At 38.7% G+C, this 22,754-nt stretch overlaps 1 protein-coding gene across 1 annotated transcript in view; it reads left to right on the forward strand.

Annotated features, from left to right (window-relative positions):
* Positions 1 to 12,859: 12,859 nt before the first annotated feature.
* Positions 12,860 to 22,754, forward strand: part of LOC121380313 (partitioning defective 3 homolog) — a 28,086-nt gene continuing 18,191 nt past the window's right edge. The window contains exon 1 of the mRNA XM_041509116.1: positions 12,860 to 13,413. The gene's annotated coding sequence lies outside the window, so the exon portion shown is untranslated. The remainder of the gene's footprint in view (positions 13,414 to 22,754) is intronic.

The following is a 22,754-nucleotide window of genomic DNA, read 5'->3' on the forward strand; positions in this document are numbered from 1 at the left end:
GAGTAAAAAATTACCAAATGTTTGACATCCAGCAGCCAATGATAACGTGATCAGTGTGCTCTAGTGGTGTTGTTAGACTTTAACTCTACCCCAGATCTTCATCTTGGACAAACAGACGAAAATGGTGGTTGTCATGATGTTTGATTTTAAACTGGTGTGGCTGTCCTGCGTCCTCCTCACGCTGGACGAGGATCCTTTGTTGACCGATTGATTAGTGGTGACGGCCTAATCGCGTGAATATTGGCGCTGGGAACACACGCCAGTTGTTGGGGGATATTTGTGCTCTCCAGGGTGGAGTTGGAGAATGTCAACACAAACGACAGACGGCAAAAGTCAAGAAGTCTTGAAGTCTCTTCCGTTCTTTGGAATCATGCAGACTAAGACTTGCATGTGAGTAATGTTTGTTGTTATGTGCATCAGTTGGATGTTTCTTCATTTTGGAATCATTAAAAATTAAATGTTTTTAATTTGGATATTGATATTTGCTTGTGAGAAATGTTTCTTGTTGTATACACCAAATACATGTAGATGTTTCTTCATTAAGGAATCGGGGTGGGGGGGGGGTGGGGGGGGGGTGGCAATGGAAAGAAATTCAGTTGGAATATTAAGACTTGCTTGTGAGTAATGTATGTTCCTGTATACACCAAATGGATGTTTCTTCATTTTGGAATCATTAAAAAAAAATGTTTTCAGTTGGAATATTAAGACTTGCTTGTGAGTAATGTATGTTCCTATATGCACCATAGGAATGTTTCTTCATTTTGGAATCATGAAAAAAGCAATGTTTTCAGTTGGAATATTAAGACTTGCTTGAGAGTAATGTATGTTCCTATATGCACCATGGGGATGTTTCTTCTTTTTGGAATCATGAAAAAAGCAATGTTTTCAGTTGGAATATTAAGACTTGCTTGTGAGTAATGTATGTTCCTATATGCACCATAAGAATGTTTCTTCTTTTTGGAATTATGAAAAAAGCAATGTTTTCAGTTGGAATATTAAGACTTGCTTGTGAGTAATGTATGTTCCTATATGCACCATAGGAATGTTTCTTCTTTTTGGAATCATGAAAAAAGCAGATGCAGCATATAAGTATGATGATGTCTCTTCCATTGTTTCAGGGGTGGGAATTCTCCTCAGATCCATGGTTTTCAGAGGAACATTGCATTTCCTCGCATTTTAATTATCCTTGTCCTCGGACCCCTCTAGATTTTTTTATTTTTTTTACAGTTCACCAATTCCCACCCCTGATTGTTTGGAATATATTGTAGACTACAACTTGCACATGGGTAATGTATGTCACTGTATACGTCTGATTGAATTAAGGAATCATGAACCAACAGTGTTTTAACTTTGGATATTAACACTTGCATGTGCTTGCTATGTAATGAAATATTTTTTTTAATTTCATTTTAAGACTTCCACATGAGTAACTCTATTTACCGAAGAGTAATGAATATATCAATGTATGTACCGGGTTCCAAACAGAAGCGTCTTTATTTTGTAACTGTGTAAAAATTATATTCTCCAAACTAGACTAGTGACCTTCAGCTGAATAATGTATGTCATCATATACACCACATGGAAGTGTTTTCATTTTGCAATTTTTAATGTATTTAATAGATATTTAATGGATATGTGTAGTGGATATGTGTAGTGTATATGGATATTTAATGGATATGTGTAGTGTATATGTGTAGTGTATATGTGTAGTGGATATGTGTAGTGGATATGTGTAGTATATATAGATATTTAATGGATATGTGTAGTGTATATGTGTAGTGTATATAGATATTTAATGGATATGTGTAGTGTATATAGATATTTAATGGATATGTGTAGTGTACATGTGTAATGGATATGTGTAGTGGATTTGTGTAATGGACATGTGTAGTGGACATGTGTAGTGGACATGTGTAGTGGATATGTGTAGTGTATATGGATATTTAATGGATATGTGTAGTGTATATGGATATTTAATGGATATGTGTAGTGTATATAGATATTTAATGGATATGTGTAGTGGATATGTGTAGTGGTGGATATGTGTAGTGGATATGTGTAGTGGACATGTGTAGTGGACATGTGTAGTGGACATGTGTAGTGGATATGTGTAGTGTATATGGATATTTAATGGATATGTTTAGTGTATATGGATATTTAATGGATATGTGTAGTGTATATAGATATTTATGTCCATGTAGACGTTTTCGTCAGTTGTTTGCAGATGTGATATATATCCTCCAATCAATTGTCCTTGATAGACTGTTTCCTTCCAACCTGTGCCTTATTGGTTCATCAAATGCCATGGTATGTACTACCTTGTCTTTTGGAAAGTACATGAAAAAGATAATTTTGATAGGTGTAGCCTATGTGGTAGCAGCCCCCCCCCCCCCCCCCCCCCCAATCAACCTCGGTGCCTTTCGATCTAATTTTTCACCCTCTCTCTCTCTCTCTCTCTCTCTCTCTCTCTCTCTCTCTCACACTCACTCTCTCTCTGTCTCTCTCTCTCTCTCTCTCTCTCTCTCTCACACACACACACTCTCTCTCTCTCTCTCTCTCTCTCTCTCTCTCTCTCACCCTGTTCCCTTTTTCACCCCTCTCTCTCTCACCTATCTCTGTCATCCCATTTCTCCCTCTCTCTATCTCTATATATATCTCTCTGTCTGTCTGTCTGTCTGTCTGTCTCTGTCTGTCTGTTTCTCCCTCTCTCTTGACTAAGTGTGGGGAAAAGTTATATACCAGACACCAATTAACCATATATCAAAAATCGCTGAGGTGTCTTTAAAGAAACATTCCTTTTCTTTTAGAGAATATTGACCACATGCTAAAACAGTCTGCTTGGATATATATTATTCTAAAGATTTATTAATTTTCTTTACATTTAATTTTTTTTTTTTTAAAGTACTTTTTCTGCCAAGTTACATTCTTCCAGTGTCTCTGTACAGATTTGTAGAACTATGTCGCATAGCTACATAATGCAACACACATATCAGGGTTTTTATTGATACAGACCCGATATTGAGACCTCCAGATTTGGTATGTTGATATATTGAGGTAGGCTGCATGAGGTGGGAGCTGTGGAGAACTAACATTCCCTTGTCTTTGCCATCCACGCTCCGGTGAACATGAATTACATATTATGTTACCTGGGTTAAGTAAGTCCTTCATTTTGTAAAGAGAGTTCAGCTGACAGTGAGATTAAAACCAGTAGGGCAGGTTTAAAACTCTTCTTCACAAAGTACACCATGTATTTTAAAGAAGGAAAATATATCAATTTGAGAAATGGGAGTCGAGTGTTTATGCAGGTTAGTAGTTTGTGGGAGATGTCAGGGTTTTTTTGTTATCTTTATAGTGTGTGGCTTTCTTGTCTGTCTGTCTGTCTGTGTCTCTGTCTCTCTCTGTCTCTGTCTGTCTTGTCTGTCTGTCTCTCTCTCTCTCTCTCTCTCTCTCTCTCTCTCTCTCTCTGGTAGCAAGGGATCTTTTATATGTGACCATCCTACAGACAGGATAGCACATACCACAGCCTTAGATAAGACAATTGTGGTGCACTGGCTCGAACGAGATACATTGATTATTAATCATCGGCTATTGTCAAACATTTGATAATGTTTTATTCGTGGTCATAGAGGAAAAGTTTATTTTGTTTAATGACACCACTAGAGCACATTGATTTATTAATTAGTCTTAGAGGAAACCCACTATATTTTTCAATTAGGAGTAAGGGATCTTAACACATACCATGGTGTTTGATATAGCAGTTGTGGTGCACTAGTTGGCATTAGAAAAAAAAAATTAATTGGAGAATGGATCCACAGAGGTGGTTTGATCCTACGATGCAAGGTCCTCAGACAAGCGCTCTACTGTCTGAGCTAGATCATGTCCCAGATAACAAAGGACTGTAGTTTAAAATGTCGTTAATCAAACATTCCTTTCCTTTCTCTCACTATCTCGACCAAGTGTTGAAATAACCACCATGTGTTGGAAACCAAATAGCCATAGTTTAAAATGCACTGATGTGTTGTTAAATAAGCGTTCCTTTCCTTTACTTTGTGCACACAATGCACAGGTGTCCACTCCACCCCACTCTAATATAGTGTCATGTTTATATTTTCATGGTCCTGCATTTGGTGTGAACCAGTTTAAGTAAGTGTCATTTTATATTTTTATGGTGCAGCATTTGGTGTGAACCAGTTTAAGTAAGTGTCATGTTTATATTTTCATGGTGCAGCATTTGGTGTGAACCAGTTTAAGTAAGTGTCATGTTTATATTTTCATGGTCCTGCATTTGGTGTGAACCAGTTTAAGTAAGAGTCATGTTTATATTTTCATGGTCCTGCATTTGGTGTAAACCAGTTTAAGTAAGTGTCATGTTTATATTTTCATGGTCATGCATTTGGTGTAAACCAGTTTAAGTAAGTGTCATGTTTATATTTTCATGGTGTAGCATTTGGTGTGAACCAGTTTAAGTAAGTGTCATGTTTATATTTTCATGGTCCTACATTTGGTGTAAACCAGTTTATGTAAGCGTCACATTTATATTTTCATGGTCCTACATTTGGTGTAAACCAGTTTATGTAAGCGTCACATTTATATTTTCATGGTCCTACATTTGGTGTAAACCAGTTTATGTAAGCGTCACATTTATATTTTCATGGTCCTACATTTGGTGTAAACCAGTTTAAGTGTCATGTTTATATTTTCATGGTCCTACATTTGGTGTAAACCAGTTTATGTAAGCGTCACATTTATATTTTCATGGTCCTACATTTGGTGTAAACCAGTTTATGTAAGCGTCACATTTATATTTTCATGGTCCTACATTTGGTGTAAACCAGTTTAAGTGTCATGTTTATATTTTCATGGTCCTACATTTGGTGTAAACCAGTATGTAAGCGTCACATTTATATTTTTATGGTCCTACATTTGGTGTAAACCAGTTTTAACTGAGTGTCAAGTGTATATTTTTATAGTCGCTGATACTTCACGTTCTGCTGTTCGTCTTGACAGCTAGTCTTGTTGTTGGTATTGATGTATGTAACCGTAGCCTCTAGGTGTCCGTATAACCGGTACGCGTCACGTAATTACCTGTAAGTACCAGTCTACTGGTGGCATTTTGGTTGTGCTATTCCAAACGGGATTGTGTATGCTTGTTGCAGTAAAAGTCTTATTTAATAATATTAGACCGTTGGTATTTTTAGTAGAGCTTATTATGTCATCGATGTTTGTTTGTTCATTTGTGAGGGTAAGTAAATATTGTTGTATGGTGGTAAACATATTTTGCATAGTTTGTGCATACATGTAGGTTATTATTGTTGTTGGAATGTTAACTTTGTATGTTTGTTTATTTATTTATACTTATTATTGATTGATTTATTCACTTACTAGTTTATTCATTCATTTGTTCATTTTTTATTTTTAAATTTTGTTTATCTTGAAATCATTTGTTCATTTGTTCATTCATTCTGTAAATAAGGAGAATGATGTAACATAATGCAGTGTTTAAAATATGTTAATTAATAATAAATATACAACTATTTTCCAGTTAATTTAATTCCTCTGTAATAGCCGATGACCAAAGTTAAAAGTTGTTTGTTTAACATCACCACTAGAGCACATTTAGTTATTGATCATCAGCTACTGGATGTCAGACTGGTAATTCTGACACATAGTCTTCAGAGGAAATTCACTATATTTTTTTATTTGTTGCTAAAGATCTTTTATATGCATTTTCCCACAGACTAGACAACACATACCATAATCTTTGATGTACTATACTCTTTACAAAAAAACCGGCCTCGGTGGTGTCATGGCAGGCCATCGGTCTACAGGCTGGTAGGTACTGGGTTCGGATCCCAGTCGAGGCATGGGATTTTTAATCCAAGATACCGACTCCAAATCCTGAGTGAGTGCTCCGCAAGGCTCAATGGGTAGGTGTAAACCACTTGCACCGACCAGTGATCCATAACTGGTTCAACAAAGGCCATGGTTTGTGCTATCCTGCCAGTGGGAAGCGCAAATAAAAGATCCCTTGCTGCTAATCGGAAGAGTAGCCCATGTAGTGGCGACAGCGGGTTTCCTCTCAAAATCTGTGTGGTCCTTAACCATATGTCTGATGCCATATAACCATAAATAAAATGTGTTGAGTGCATTGTTAAATAAAACATTTCTTTCTTTACAAAAAAAGTAGGGGAACTCTAATAAGAATTTACAATTTCCACAATTGTAAGGTATTTTAGCTGTGGGGAATGGTTATATGATAATAGTGAATTAATTGTGCAAACATTACAACCGGTAGTTCAGTATTACAGTAGGTTTTATGACCACCAAAGATCTTGAAGGACGATTGGGGTCAGAAGTGAAATTTTAAAGTTGATGTTTTTTTTATCAGTAAATCGAAAATTCAAACAATAAAAAGGACTAAAAACAAAACAATAACAATGTATGATCAACAGAATGAAAAAGATTGACAGAAATAATGTTCCACAGTGATTAATCGACCTTCCTGGAAATTGTCAAAATCGAGAATGACACCCCACGCACATGTACGGGGCAACTGCGTGATGCATGTACAAACTATGGAATGTGTTTCTGTGTGTTGATAAACAGACCTGAAAGTTCTTTACTAGGATGTCTGTGGTCAAAACATATGTTCGGTCTAATAGTTGATCTTAACATTAATATTTCAAGTTCCCCAACTTTTTTTGAAGAGTATATTTGTGGGTTGGGATAGGGAAAAACCCAGTTGGAAGTTTGATCCTTTAACCAAAGCACCGTAGGTGAAAAGATTGCGTTGTTTGACGACTACTAAAACACACTGATTTATTAATCATCGCCTATTGGATGTCAAACATTTGGTAATTTTGACATATAGTCACAGAGAGAAAACCTCCTACATTTTTTCATTAGCAGCAAGAGCTCTTTTATATGCACCATCTCACAGACGGAATAGCACATATCAGGACCTTTGATATACCAGTTATAATGTACTGGCTGGAATGAGAAATAGCCCAATGGGCCCATCTGACAGGGATCGATCCGAGACCGACTGCACATCAAGTGAGTGCTTTACCACTGGGCTACGACCGGCCCCTTACCTCAGGTGAGTGCTCTATGGACTGAGGTTGATTTCGCTCAACAGATGACCAGGATAAAGTAAACACCTGTAATGAGTAACAGGAAATAATAACTTGAAGCCAGGAGCATCAATCAGAGTTAATCATATGTTGATAGTTAATCATGTGTTGGTAATTAGGCCGTTAGAGGTGTGATGAGAACTGCACTGTCATCACACTTGGGGGCAGGACGTAGCTCAGTGGTAAAGTGCTCTCCTGATGTGTCGTCAGTCTAGGATCGATCCCCGTCGGTGGACCCATTGGGTCTTTTCTCGTTTCAGTCAGTGCACCACGACTGGTATATCAAAGGCTGTGGTATGTTCTATCCTGTCTGTGGGATGGTGTATATAAAAGATACCTTGCTACTAATTGAAAAATGTAGCGGGTTTCCTCTCTAAGACTATATGTCAAAATGACCAAACGTTTGACATCCAGTAGCTGATGATTAATAAATCAATGTGCTCTAGTGGTGTCATTAAACAAAACAAACTTCTTTTTTTATTACACTTCGTATGTTCTGTCGGATGTTAATTATTATCTTTGAAATGTTGAACTTCAGCTTATATATATGTGTGTATATATATATGTGTGTGTATATATATATATATATATATATATATATATATATATATATATATATATATATATATATATATATATATATATATATATTCTGAGTTGTTCGCTAATGGATGTCTTGGATGGAATGGAAAGGAAGAGAATATTCAAATTTTGTTTAACAACACCTCAGCACATTTTAAACTATGGATATTTGGTGTTTAACATGTGGTCATTTTAACACTTGTTTGAGGGAGAGAAAAAGTGAGGGGACAGAGAAAGAATGTGGAGATAAAGGGAGGAAGAGAGAGAAAGAAAGAGACACTGGGAGGGAAAAAAAAGAGAGATCGGAAAGAGCGAGTGGACAGAGAGAGTGGAGAGAGGGGGAGGGAGGGAGAGAGAGAGAGAGAGAGTGGAGGGAAAGAAAGAAAGGTTTTTTGTTTTTTTTAACGACACCACTAGAGCACATTGATTTATTAATCATCGGCTATTGGATGTCAAAGGAAAGAGAGGTAGAGAGAGTATGTAGTATGTAGGGCCCAGAGAAACACATTGCTGTCACACAGGCTACTACTCCTGCCAAAATGCAGAACAGTACATAGCACAATGTTTGATGTACCAGTCATTAGGCAAATGCTAAGTCCATTGAGAACAGTTGATCCTGTAACTGACTGCACCTCAGACGACCACTCTATCATTTTGTTTGTGAGTTTCATGTGACATGCATTACCATGTTTGAAATGTCGAATCTTGGTTTACGGAGTCATTAGGAGTTTCGTGTGACATGCATTACCATGTTTGAAATGTCGAATCTTGGTTTAAGGAGTCATTAGGAGTTTCATGTGACATGCATTACCATGTTTGAAATGTCGAATCTTGGTTTACGGAGTCATTAGGAGTTTCATGTGACATACATTACCATGTTTGAAATGTCGAATCTTGGTTTAAGGAGTCATTAGGAGTTTCGTGTGACATGCATTACCATGTTTGAAATGTCGAATCTTGGTTTACGGAGTCATTAGGAGTTTCATGTGACATACATTACCATGTTTGAAATGTCGAATCTTGGTTTACGGAGTCATTAGGAGTTTCGTGTGACATGCATTACCATGTTTGAAATGTCGAATCTTGGTTTACGGAGTCATTAGGAGTTTCGTGTGACATGCATTACCATGTTTGAAATGTCGAATCTTGGTTTAAGGAGTCATTAGGAGTTTCGTGTGACATGCATTACCATGTTTGAAATGTTGAATCTTGGTTTAAGGAGTCATTAGGAGTTTCGTGTGACATGTATTACCATGTTTGAAATGTTGAATCTTGGTTTACGGAGTCCTTAGGAGTTTCGTGTGACATGCATTACCATGTTTGAAATGTCGAATCTTGGTTTAAGGAGTCGTTAGGAGTTTCGTGTGACATGCATTACCATGTTTGAAATGTCGAATCTTGGTTTACGGAATCATTAGGAGTTTCGTGTGACATGCATTACCATGTTTGAAATGTCGAATCTTGGTTTAAGGAGTCGTTAGGAGTTTCGTGTGACATACATTACCATGTTTGAAATGTCGAATCTTGGTTTACGGAATCATTAGGAGTTTCGTGTGACATACATTACCATGTTTGAAATGTTGAATCTTGCTTTACGGAGTCATTAGGTGAAGGACAGCGTGTTTAAAACTTGTGTCATAACAATATTGCACGTTTTTGTTTGACGTTCTTCTCGATGCTCTAAGCCTTACCATGGATGTGTTGTCTTGTTATTACGCTGCGAACTTCGCTTCTCTGTTTGTACAACTTCCATTTGCATAAACCAACAGATTTAGTTTTAATTCACTGTAGGGGGTGGGTGAAACATAGCCCAGTGGTAAAGCACTTGCTTGATGCGCGGTCGGTTTGGGATCGATCCCCGTCGGTGGGCCCATTGGGCAATTTGTCATTCTAGCCAGTGCACCACGACTGGTATATCAAAGGCTGTGGTATGTGGTATCCTGTCAGTGGGATGGTGCATATAAAAGATTCCTTGCTGCTAATGGAAAAATGTAGTGGATTTTCTCCAATAGCCGATTATTAATAAATCAATGTGCTCTAATGGTGACATTGAACAAAATAAAGGTTAACTTTAATTCACTGTAGAGATTTTTGAGTCATGAAGTCTCTGCTAATGAGTGCCTAATTATACTCACTTTTATAAAATGAGGAAAAACAAAGAAATCTTCATTAAAAATTTGTTTATGTGAAACGTCAACTTTAATGACACTTCATCACGTCAAACTATGCCTATTTTGTGTCCAATATATATGGTTATTTGAAAACATGGTCAAGAGAAAATGGAATTGAGGGATTGAGAGGGAAGGTTTCAGAGAATCTGAGAGAGATAGGCAGACAGACAGACAGAGACAGAGATTATGAGAGAGTAAGGCAGAGAGAATGACAGACAGAGAGAGAGACAGACAGTGAGAGCCATGGATAGACAGAGAAAGAGCCAGAGAAAGAGTGAGAGAGAGATGGACACACAGAGAACAAGCAAGAGAGAGAGAGATAGAGAGAGAAAGAGAGCTAGAGAGGGAGTTAGAGAAAGAGAGAGAAAGATAGAGAGGGAGACAGACAGACAGTGAGAGAAACTGAGAGAGAGTGAGCAAGAGAGGGAGAGAGTCAGGCAAAGAGAATGACACACAGAGAGACACACAGGGAGGGAGGGAGGGAGAGAGAGAGAGGGGGGGGGGAGGGGGAGGGAGCTGCAACAGAGATTACTCCTAAAAAGCAGCAAGGGATATTTTACATTTACTTTTCCATTGATAGGGCAGTACATACCGAAGCTTTAATATACCTTTCATAAGGTCTTATTGGGATGGGAATAAACCATTAAGGATGATCATTCTTGTGACCAATTGCATTTTATGCTGGTTTTGCTCTCCCACCAAGATACCCCTCCCCCCTCCCAGGTTAAGTTGTTATTGAGAGCTGTGTGCTTACACTAGAACAGATCCTGTATGGAGCTACAAACCTGCTACCATTTACCAGGGTTCCTCTGGTATGAGAGACTCAAACCCACTACCTACCAACCACCTGGTCAATTCTCCCTGCTGTACTTGTCTGTATTATCAAGACAAACCCACTACCTACCAACCACCTGGTCAATTCTCCCTGCTGTACTTGTCTGTATTATCAAGACAAACCCACTACCTACCAACCACCTGGTCAATTCTCCCTGCTGTACTTGTGTGTGTTATCAAAACATCTCCATAACTGTTACTCCTCAGAAGTATAGTGCCAAGTCAGGCCACCAACCATGCCAGAGACCAGACTTGGAATAGACATGCATAAACCTCTTGTGGGATATGGACATGTAAATAGAGTCCAGGTTCAAAGGTACATTGTACATTTTGTGATATTTGAAATACTAGGATGACCAGAAAAACTTTGGATCTATGGAAATAGATAATCTAAACAATAAAATCTAAACTGTACTGTCTGATTTCAGATACCTAATAGTGAAAAATATGCCGTAGTGTTTAAAAACTAGGGACTGTCACTTTTAGTCCTGATGTCTGAGAAGATCAACAGTTTTTCTAGTATGAGGATTTGAACCCAGTACCTAGCAGCATCAAAGCTAATTGTCATTGTTGTACTGGTCTGTATTATCAAGGTATGTTATGTTAGGCCGTGAAGTGTTTGAGATCAACAATTGATGATACCTGCTACATTGTGCCTATTCAACAGGGTTCTGGTATGGAGATTTGAACCCAGCACCTGCCAGTTACAAGGTCATTTCTCATTACTGCAATTGCATGTACAGTGGAAACTGGCAAAACCGGATCACTACGGTACCTTTGAATATGTCCGGTTTCGACAGGATCCGGTTTTCAGAAGATTCACTTTTGTGATTTTTTTTTAGAAACTCAAAATGTCAGATACTGTCGAAGTGCCGATTCCAAATTTTTCAGCTAGTTGCTTCTGGTTTAATTTTGGTACCGATTCGGCAGCCCGTATTAAATCCATTTTGTTTTTTAACGAAAGTTCAACTCGCCTACGTTTTGCTTGGGATCGATGAGACATTTTACAGAGATCAAATTTCTGCGTGCATGTGTGTATCTGTATCTATGAAATAAATAACTAACTACATGTACATGCATTGTAAATCTATGCAGTTGGGTTTTAAATTACAATCTAAATGTGAGTGTGCTACTTCTAATTTGTGTGTTTGGATATGCTAAATGTTTAACAACATTTTTTCCAACCTCATAATGAAGATCTAAAATGCGATTAAGCTTCTGAGGTGCGATAGAGTCGGACAACACTGACTGATACATATAACACCAATCAAGGTCTAATTAGCCGAAAGCCAGAATGTCTGGTCTGAGATCGCAATGTTGTGTAACGGGAGAAATAGGGTCACACTATTTCCGGCCAGGTGGTGAGCTGAGTTTGTTGTTGTTACGGTTTGTCACGGTTATTTAACAAAGAAATTAAGCTCTTGGGGAGGAAAATCGATCCGGTATCCATAGTACACAGGATTAGGTTTTTAAAGGATTTTAAAGCACAGGCTATATACATGTAAATTCGAGACCAAACAATATGGCCGATGTAGACAGGAATCCGGGATAATCAGGGTCCGGTTTTACCAGTTTCCACTGTATTAGCAAGTTATGGGGCAGGGTTGAGTGCTTGTTTGAGGGGCTTGTATTGTTAACCAGTGCACCACAACTGGGCAAAGGCTGTGGTATGTGCTTTCCTGTCTGGGAAAGTGCATATAAAAGATCTCTTGTTGCATCAGGAAAAATGTAGCAGGTGTCCTCTGTTGACTACATGTCAGAATTACAAAATGTTTAAAATCCAATAGCCAGTGATTATTTAATCAATGTGCTCTAGTGGTGTTGTTAAACAAAACAAACTTTACCAAGGTAAGCCTTGATGTGTGTGAGGATCAACAGGTAATGCCAGCTATCAGTTCAACAAAGTACTTCTGGTATGGGGATTCGAACTCAGTATCTATCAGACACAAGGCCATTGTCACATTTGCATGTATTATCAAGGTATGTTATGTTGAGTCTTGATGTGTGTGAGGATCAGCAGGTAATGCCAGCTACCAGTTCACCAGGGTTTTTCTAGTATGGAGATTTGAATGCAGTACCTAGCAGCCTCAACGCTAATTCTCATTGTTGCACTTGCATGTATTACCAAGGTATGTCATGTTAAGCCTTGATGCCTGTGAATCAATGTGCTCTAGTGGTATTGTTAAACAAAACAAACAAACTTTCTTGATGCGTGTTAGGATCAACAGTTAATGATATCGGCTACCTGTTCAACAGAGTTCCTTTCTTGCATGACACATTCCGGCGAACGCGAGGTGTGAAGTTTCTCAAACACACAACACCTGGTCTGTGTTTGTAATACGGGACAGTGAAAGGGAAAACATCAAAGGTGAGTAGCAAGTTGCTTGATACATCCACAGTTCTAATCAGCTAATGGACCCATTGCTAAAGCCAGAGGTAGGCTCGTTTAGCATCTGTGTACAGCTTGCGTGATTTTCCTAACAGTTGATTGTAATTCCTGGTGTCGATTGTAATTCCTGGTGTCGCGTCTTCCCTTTGATGTGTTTTTACTTACACTGGATCAGGGATTATTTGGGTCAGAACAAGAACTTACCTGTCATAACGACCTCTGCATACCTGAGGTGAAAAAGGTAAACATCTTCATACAGGTGTTTTTCCTTGGGACGCGTTTTCCTCAACTGACTGGAATTCTTGTATGTAATTTTCTAATTTCTTCTCTTGCTTGAGCTCTGTCAATATTTAAAGGGATGTTTAAGGCGTTAGGTGGCACCTTTTCTCTTGTTTAATGAGGCTGTGTGTTGCATCATCAAAATGCATGATTCCATTTTTATTTTTAAAAATGCATTTAATATTAAATTTAAAAACCAAAGAACAATAAGTATCACTAACATGGTTGTGTGTGAGTGTAAACTGGGGTCCATGGCCTTGTTCTCAGTCCTGGTATTTAGATACATGTAAGCTGATATGCCATATTGTGTATATTGTTATATATGCCTTTTGTATGGATGCCCCATGCAGCTTGCACTCCCAACAAAATCCTGCCTGCATGTGCCTGTGTCAAGGATTCAGCTGTTTTTTAAAATGGGCACGGTGTAACTTTGTGGTGTTAGTTCTCATCTGGGGTTTGATGAGTTGTGGGTTGGACTTGGGTTTTTTACTATCTACCTCAACCAGTGTCTCTTCAAAGGGGAAGTGAATATAAAATACCCCTGCTATATTTTGTAGCTGTATCTTGTTTGTCTGTCTGTCTCTTCTGTCTCTCGTCTCTCTCTTCTATGGTTGACATCCATCCAATAGCCAATGATGAATAAATCAATGTGCTCAAGCATGTGCTCCAAGGTGGTTGTTAAACAAAAATAAACACTTTAACCTGTAACTCTTGTCTCTCTCTCTCTCTATCTCTCTTGATATCTCTCTCTCTATCTGTGATCTGTGATCGAGTTCTCTGTATCTCTCTCTCTATCATCTATCTCTCTCTCTCTCTCTCTCTCTCTCTCTCTCTCTCTATCTCTCTCTCTCTTGTCTCTGTCTCTCTCTCTCTCTCTCTCTCGGTGTCTGTACTCTCTGTCCTGTCAGTCGGGTTCCATCCATCTCGTAATGTCCATAGTTCCTCTATCCCCTCCGGTCCTCCCTCCCCTCAAGTATGGTACCCATAATCACTCTCATCCCTCCCCCTCTCTCTCTGTCTCTGTCTCTCTCTCTCTTAGGTGTCTGTCTGTCTGCCAGTCAGTCTGTCCTTCCCACTCCATCAGTCTGTCCCATCTCTTTCCCTCTCTCCCTCCCTCCCTCCCTCCCCCCCTCCCCCCCGACACATACCTCCCCCCCTCTCTCCCTCAGTCGGTCCAGTCGTCCCATCCATCAGTCTGTCCATCTTTCCTCCTCCATCCCCCTCTTCTCCTCTGGCTCTGTCTCTCCTCTGTCTGTCTGTCTTCCAGTCAGTCTGTCATTCCATCCCTCATCTCTGTCCATCTTTCCCCTCCCTCCCTCCGCCCCTCCTCCCCGCCCCTCTCTCTATCGTTCTCTCTATCTCTCTCTCTCTCTCTCTCTCCTCTTCTCTCTCTCTCTCATTCTCTTCTCTCTCTCTCGCTCTCTCTCTCTCTCTCTCCTCTCTCTAGGATGTAGCCCAGTGGTAAAGTGTTCAGCCTGATACATGGTCAGTCTGAGATCGATTCCCGCCAGTGGACCGATTGGGCACCACAACTGGTATATCAAAGGTCATGGTATGTGCTTTTCAATCTGAGGGATGGTGCATATATAAATGCTACTAATGAAAAAATGTAACAGGTTTTCTCTCGAATTATGAAATGTTTTTTTAATCAAATTATCCAATAGCCATTGATTAATAAATCAATGTACTCTATCTAGTTTTACCCATTTAAGAAATTACCTTTAAACATAGTGTGTGATTCATGTGTACACTTGCAGTTTTTGTGATGAATTCAAAAGTTTGAACCTTTAAAAAACAATAAATGGTGTTGCAAATGAATACATGTAAAAATATCTATCAAATTTATTGAACTGGATCTGTACATGGTTCTCCCCATTGAACTCACATACCATCCAGTAAACATGCATGGCCTACAACTCACCTATTGAACTCACATACCATCCAGTAAACATGCATGGCCTACAACTCACCTATTGAACTCACATACCATCCAGTAAACATGCATGCCCTACAACTCACCTATTGAACTCACATACCATCCAGTAAACATGCATGCCCCACAACTCACCTATTGAACTCACATACCATCCAGTAAACATGCATGGCCTACAACTCACCTATTGAACTCACATACCATCCAGTAAACATGCATGCCCTATAACTCACCTATTGAACTCACATACCATCCAGTAAACATGCATGCCCCACACCTCGCCTATTGAACTCACATACCATCCAGTAAACATGCATGGCTTACAACTCCCCTATTGAACTCACATACCATCCAGTAAACATGCATGCCCTACAACTCGCCTATTGAACTCACATACCATCCAGTAAACATGCATGCCCTACAACTCACCTATTGAACTCGCATACCATCCAGTAAACATGCATGCCCCACACCTCGCCTATTGAACTCACATACCATCCAGTAAACATGCATGCCCCACACCTCGCCTATTGAACTCACATACCATCCAGTAAACATGCCTGCCCCCACACCTCGCCTATTGAACTCACATACCATCCAGTAAACATGCATGCCCCACACCTCGCCTATTGAACTCACATACCATCCAGTAAACATGCATGGCCTACAACTCGCCTATTGAACTCACATACCATCCAGTAAACATGCATGCCCCACACCTCCCCTATTGAACTCACATACCATCCAGTAAACATGCATGCCCCACACCTCGCCTATTGAACTCACATACCATCCAGTAAACATGCATGCCCCACACCTCGCCTATTGAACTCACATACCATCCAGTAAACATGCATGCCCCACACCTCGCCTATTGAACTCACATACCATCCAGTAAACATGCATGCCCCACACCTCGCCTATTGAACTCACATACCATCCAGTAAACATGCATGGCCTACAACTCACCTATTGAACTCACATACCATCCAGTAAACATGCATGCCCCACACCTCCCCTATTGAACTCGCATACCATCCAGTAAACATGCATGCCCCACAACTCCCCTATTGAACTCACATAACCTCCAGTAAACATGCATGCCCTACAACTCCCCTATTGAACTTGCATGCCCTACAACTCTCCTATTGAACTCACATACCCTCCAGTAAACTTGCATGCTCTAAAACTCCCCTATTGATCTCAGACTCCTGTAGTAAATTTGCATGCCCTACACCTCCTCTAGTGAACTCAAACACCCTCCAGTAAACGTGCATGCCCTACAACACCCCTATTGAATTCGTATACTTTCCATGCCCTACAAGTTCCCTATTGAACTTCCATACCACTCCAGTAAATGTGCATGCCCTACAACTCCCCTATTGAACTCGTATACCTTCCAGTGCATTTCCATGCCCTACAACTCCCCTATTGAACTCGCATATCCTACAGTACATGTGCATGCCCTACAACTCCCTTATTGAACTCACATACCCTCCAGTACATGTGCATGCCCTACAACTCCCCTATTAAACTCGTATACCTTCCAGTACATTTCCATGCCCTACAACTCCTATTGAACTCATATATCCTTCAGTAAACTCACATGTCTTACAACTCTCCTATTGAACTCACATACCCTCCAGTACATGTGCATGCCCTACAACTCCCCTGTTGAACTCACATACCCTCCAGTACATGTGCATGCCCTACAACTCCCCTATTGAACTCACATACCCTCCAGTACACGTGTATGCCCTACAACTCCCCTATTGAACTTTCATGCCCTACAACTCCCCTATTGAACTCCTATACTCCTCCAATAAATTCACATTGTCTTTGATTTCCTACTCACACATTTGGCAAAAATTGTTTGCTAATATTTGGAGGGATTTTCTTTTCTAAACAGACATTTGTGTTGTGGATGTTTAATGCAAAAATAGTTCCAACTCAAAGTTGTGTAGAAATATTTGTGTTTGGATTTCACAGACACATCAGAAAAATATTGTGTCCATTTACACAAAAATGGAATGTTCATTGTTAATCTGAAAAAGAGAAACAGTTTTGTGTTTTAAGTAATTTGTGTCTGTGTGTTCCAACATGGATGGATGGATGTTGATGGATGGATGGATGGGATGGATGGATGGATGGATGGATGGGTGGATAGATGGATGGATGGATGGATTGGATGGATGTTGATGGATGGATGGATGGATGGATGTGAGAAGAGTGTTGGTGGATGGATGGATGGATGGATGGATGGATGGATGGATGTGAGAAGAGTGTTGGTGGATGGATGGATGGATAGTTGAATAGATAGTTGAGTAGATGGATATATTAATGGATAAATGGATGGATCCATGGATGAATAGGTGTGAGGATCGATAGATAGATGGAAGAAGAGGACTGGTGGATAGATTGACAGAAGCATGGATTGATGGATGAATGGATATATGTGAAGAAGGATGAACAGATGAATGGATGGATAGATTGATGGATAGATGAATGAATGGATGGATAGATGGATTGATGGATACATGAATGGATGGATGGATGGACTGATGATGGATGGATAGATGCAAATTTACACATCTTATTATATTTGTTGATATATTTATTTATTTTCACACATTTGCCAATAAATATGAAAAACCATAACATCAATATGTACCAGCCTAATGTATATCACCTGAGATATGTGGGTGTTGGTGTCTTCTGCAGTTTCACCTGTGACGCACACATACTGGGTGTTTGCTGACAGAAAAAAGATTTATTTACCACTGTACAGACTGCTGACAGGAGGCAGACTCGTGATTAAACATGCTAGGTATGCGAGTGACCAGATATTATGGTCTTATTACAGCCCCGTTGAATTTGGTGTCACGCAGGGGGAGGGGGTAACTCTTTGAGATCAGTTACCCCTGATTGTTAACAGTGTTCAGACTTTGAACACGGAGCTTCGTTATTGTGCTATCAAATTTTAATTTAACATCTGGTTTGTTGTTTCTGAAGTGGTATACATGTAAATATACAAAACAGTGTTTTTAACAATGACTTTGAACACGGAGCTTCTTTATTGGTTGATCAAATTTTAACACTGGTTTATTGTTTCTGAAGTGGTATAGCTGTACAAAACAGTCCAAAGATTGTTTTTAGCAATGACTTTGAACCCTGAACTCCTTTGTTGTGCTATGAAATTTTAATAAGATCTGGTTTATCATTTCTATAATGGTATACCTGTAAAAACCAAAAGTCAAAAAAATTATCAACAGATAGGTTTTTTTTCTTTCTTTAAATCAGTAGCCTACATTTTAAGTCTGAGTTGCATGGCTGTTATTGTACTAAATAAACCTTCCCCTACCACTACCTACCTCCCTAATTTAATTTTGTTTTAAAACCCATTTAGCTCATCCCAAAAAGTACTCTTTTTTTTCAATCACCTACATACATGTAGTTAACATAGTGACAAGTTAGTGATATTTTGCTATATAACTCAGTTACGACTATACATAGTAGCCATAGTGGATTTAGTTCAGTCAGTGTAAGTCACTCATCTGGTATGCTGTGGCATGGGATCCATTATCGGATTAGATTTTTGTCCCATCCCAACAAGTGCTCCACAACTGTTTTTATCAAAGACAGTAGAATATGCTGTCCTGTCTGTAAGAAAGTGTATATAAAAAAAGATTCTTGTTGCTAATGAACAAATGTTAGGTTTTTTTCTCTAATACTATACGTATATCACAATTATAAAATCATTGACACCTAGTAGCCAGTGGTTAATAAAGCAATTGTGGGTTTCCTCTAATACTATATATATACTCAACAACAAAAGTTTAGCAAATATCTCTTATGATGTCTAAATTTGCCATGGTTGAATAAACTTACAAGAAAACCAGGTCCTCCTGTTGTGTTAAGGCAAAGGTTGGTGAGTTTATGTTGTTTGTAAATGGTAAACATTTCAGATGTGAATACTAATAATTAAAGGGACACACCCTAGTTACGGCTAGTTGTTAACCATTACGCCGTTGTTTTTCGCTATTAAACCCATTTTTTCACAAATAAAATTGCACTTTACTTACCGTTTATTATTTAGAATATACATTTCCATTCACCTGAAGTGTTTTTTGGTAATCCTGGTAATCCTGGTGTTTGTAATACCACAAAATGCATTTTTCGTATTTATGAAAAACGGACGCACATTTGAGAAAAAACCGTGGAGTAGACAAGGTCTAATCTATTTTTAGACGGGATATTTCCATTTCAATGTCACAGAATTTGGTATACCACTTGACCGTTATCATTTTGGTTTGGTTTGTTTTCTCGTGCACGGTTCGCGCAATCAACATCCAATTTGTTGTTATTCATTTGTGAGATTTTTCTTCACAGTTCGTGAACATTTTCAGTAACAATAAAGTTCAGACAAGTAAGTATCTCAATACAAAACGTTACAAACCCTTAAAACCAATAATTTTGCTAAGTCCTACGATATCTGGAGAGGGGATACAACCAGGACAGAACAGTTGGAACATGTCCAGGAGAGGTGAAAAGAACGCACCCCAAGTCTGTGAAATTTGTCGTGACGTAGGCATTGTTGTGCTTCGAGCGACATCTACCAGTGACATCAGAATACAAACTTTCAAAATTATTTCAAGCAATTGGGACATGGGGATTCCCATTGTATTTATCGATATAAAACCTGCTTTTTCACTCCATTTGATAAAAACGTGATCTAAGTGTGTTACAGGTTTGTAGATTAACCAAATTATAATTTATTTTCGCTGGATGGAACTAGGGTGTGCGGCTTTAATAAAAATAGGTTAATTTATAAATGTTTTGCCATTTCTTTTAACATTAGCTAAACTTTTGTTGTTGAGTATATATCAATATTGTGAAATGCTCACCAGTGATTAATAAAGCAATGTGCTCTGGTTGTGTTGTTAAACAAAACAAAGTTTACTTTGATTGTAGCAGGAACCGAATCTGTCCACAGAGCGGGTTTCAGCCTGTGACCTGTCATACATCATGTGACGTGTCTGCAACTTTGAATGACATCTCCACCACTTAAAAAGACAATTATCAAATGTCTGTGATCCAAAAACTGATGATTAATTAATGAAACAATGTGCTCTAGCAGTGTCATTAAATAAAACAAACTTTTAATGGTTTTAAAAAATCTTTATTATTATTATTTCTTTGGGCGTGATGTAGCCCAGTGGTAAAAACTCTCCCCCTGATGTGTGGTCAGTCTACGATCGTTCCCTGTTGATGGGGCTATTTCTTGTTCCATCCAGTGCACTACAACTAGTATGTGAAAGGCTGTGGTATGTGCTATCTTGTCTGTGGGGATGGTGCATATAAAAGATCCCTTGCAACTAATGTAAAAAATATACACGGTTTCCTCTCTAAGACTAAGTCAAAATTACCAAATGTCTAATAGCTGGTGATTAATAAATCAATGTGCTCTAGTGGTGTCGTTAAACAAAACATACTTTATATGTCAAAAATTAATTACCAAATATTTCATCAATGTACTCTAGTGGTGGTGTTAAACAAAACAATTTTTTTTTACATGCATGTCAAAACAGACAGACTGACAGACAGACGGATGGACGGACGGACGGACGGACGGACGGACTGACTGACTGACTGTTGAAGTGAAATGTACATGCAGCATATATTTCTAATCTGTTGATATAGATCAACTGACACATGACCCAGCCTATATATTTGTATGTTCAGGTATGTATACTACCACACCACTTGTTTAACACTCAGGACAAACCAAATTTTGGTAATAAATCATGTGGCAACATTTTTTTTTCTCTCTCATGTCCTCACTTGACCCTCAATAACTGATTTAGCTTCATAAATTATTTTCGTGGACTTGGTAAACTACGCAGTTCTTTGGTGAACAGGGACGAGATTTAGCTCAGTTGTTTATAACACCTGTCTGAGGTATGATGGGTCATAGGATCAATTGACCTTTATGGATTTGAGCTTTTTTCCCCTCCATTCCAACCAGTTTTTCATTACAGGTTCATCAATTGGCTGAACTGCCAATAGGAAAAACAAAATGTTTTGTTTAGCGACACCACTAGAGCACATTGATTTATTAATCATCAGTTTGTTTTATTTAACAACACCACTAGAGCACATTGATTTATTAATCATTGGCTATTGAATGTCAAACATTTGGTAATTTTGACATAGTCAAAGAAAGGAAACCCACTACATTTTTTCTAATGCATCAAGGGATCTTTTATATGCACCATCCCACAAACAGGATAGCACATACCACAGCCTTTGATATACCAGTCGTGGTACATCAAGCGAACACTTTACCACTGGGCTACGTGCCGCCCATATTAATCATCAGCTGTTGGATGTCAAACATTTGGTGATTTTGATATATATTTTTAGAGAGGAAACCTGCTACATTTTTCCATTGATAACAAAGGATATTTTATATGCACCATCCCACAGACAAGGTAGCACATACATGCACCACAGCCTTTGATATATCACTTGTGCACTGGATGGAACGAGAAATAGTCCAATGTGCCCACTGAAGGGGATTGATCATAGACTGATCATGCATCAGGAGAATGCTTTACCACTGGGCAATGGCTTATAGGAGAGTACATATTAAAGATTCTTGTTAGTTTATTATTAGGTATAGCCTGTTAAACACCAACTAGCCATAGTTTATAATGTGCTGATGTGTCATTAGTTTGTCATTAGGAATAGCCTGGTAAACACCAACTAGCCATAGTTTAAAATGTGCTGAGGTGTTGTTAGTTTATTATTAGGAATAGCCTGGTAAACACCAACTAGCCATAGTTTAAAATGTGCTGAAGTGTCGTTAGTTTATTATTAGGAATAGCCTGTTAAACACCAACTAGCCATAGTTTAAAATGTGCTGAGGTGTCGTAAGTTTATTGTTAGGAATAGCCTGGTAAACACCAACTAGCCATAGTTTAAAATGTGCTGAGGTGTTGTTAGTTTATTGTTAGGAATAGCCTGTTAAACACCAACTAGCCATAGTTTAAAATGTGCTGAGGTGTCGTTAGTTTATTATTAGGAATAGCCTGTTAAACACCAACTAGCCATAGTTTAAAATGTGCTGAGGTGTCGTAAGTTTATTATTAGGAATAGCCTGTTAAACACCAACTAGCCATAGTTTAAAATGTGCTGAGGTGTCGTTAGTTTATTGTTAGGAATAGCCTGGTAAACACCAACTAGCCATAGTTTAAAATGTGTTGAGGTGTCGTTAGTTTATTGTTAGGAATAGCCTGTTAAACACCAACTAGCCATAGTTTAAAATGTGCTGAAGTGTTGTTAGTTTATTGTTAGGAATAGCCTGGTAAACACCAACTAGCCATAGTTTAAAATGTGCTGAGGTGTCGTTAGTTTATTGTTAGGAATAGCCT

Source organism: Gigantopelta aegis, chromosome 2 (assembly GCF_016097555.1).
Source record: "Gigantopelta aegis isolate Gae_Host chromosome 2, Gae_host_genome, whole genome shotgun sequence".
Lineage (NCBI taxonomy): Eukaryota > Metazoa > Mollusca > Gastropoda > Neomphalida > Peltospiridae > Gigantopelta > Gigantopelta aegis.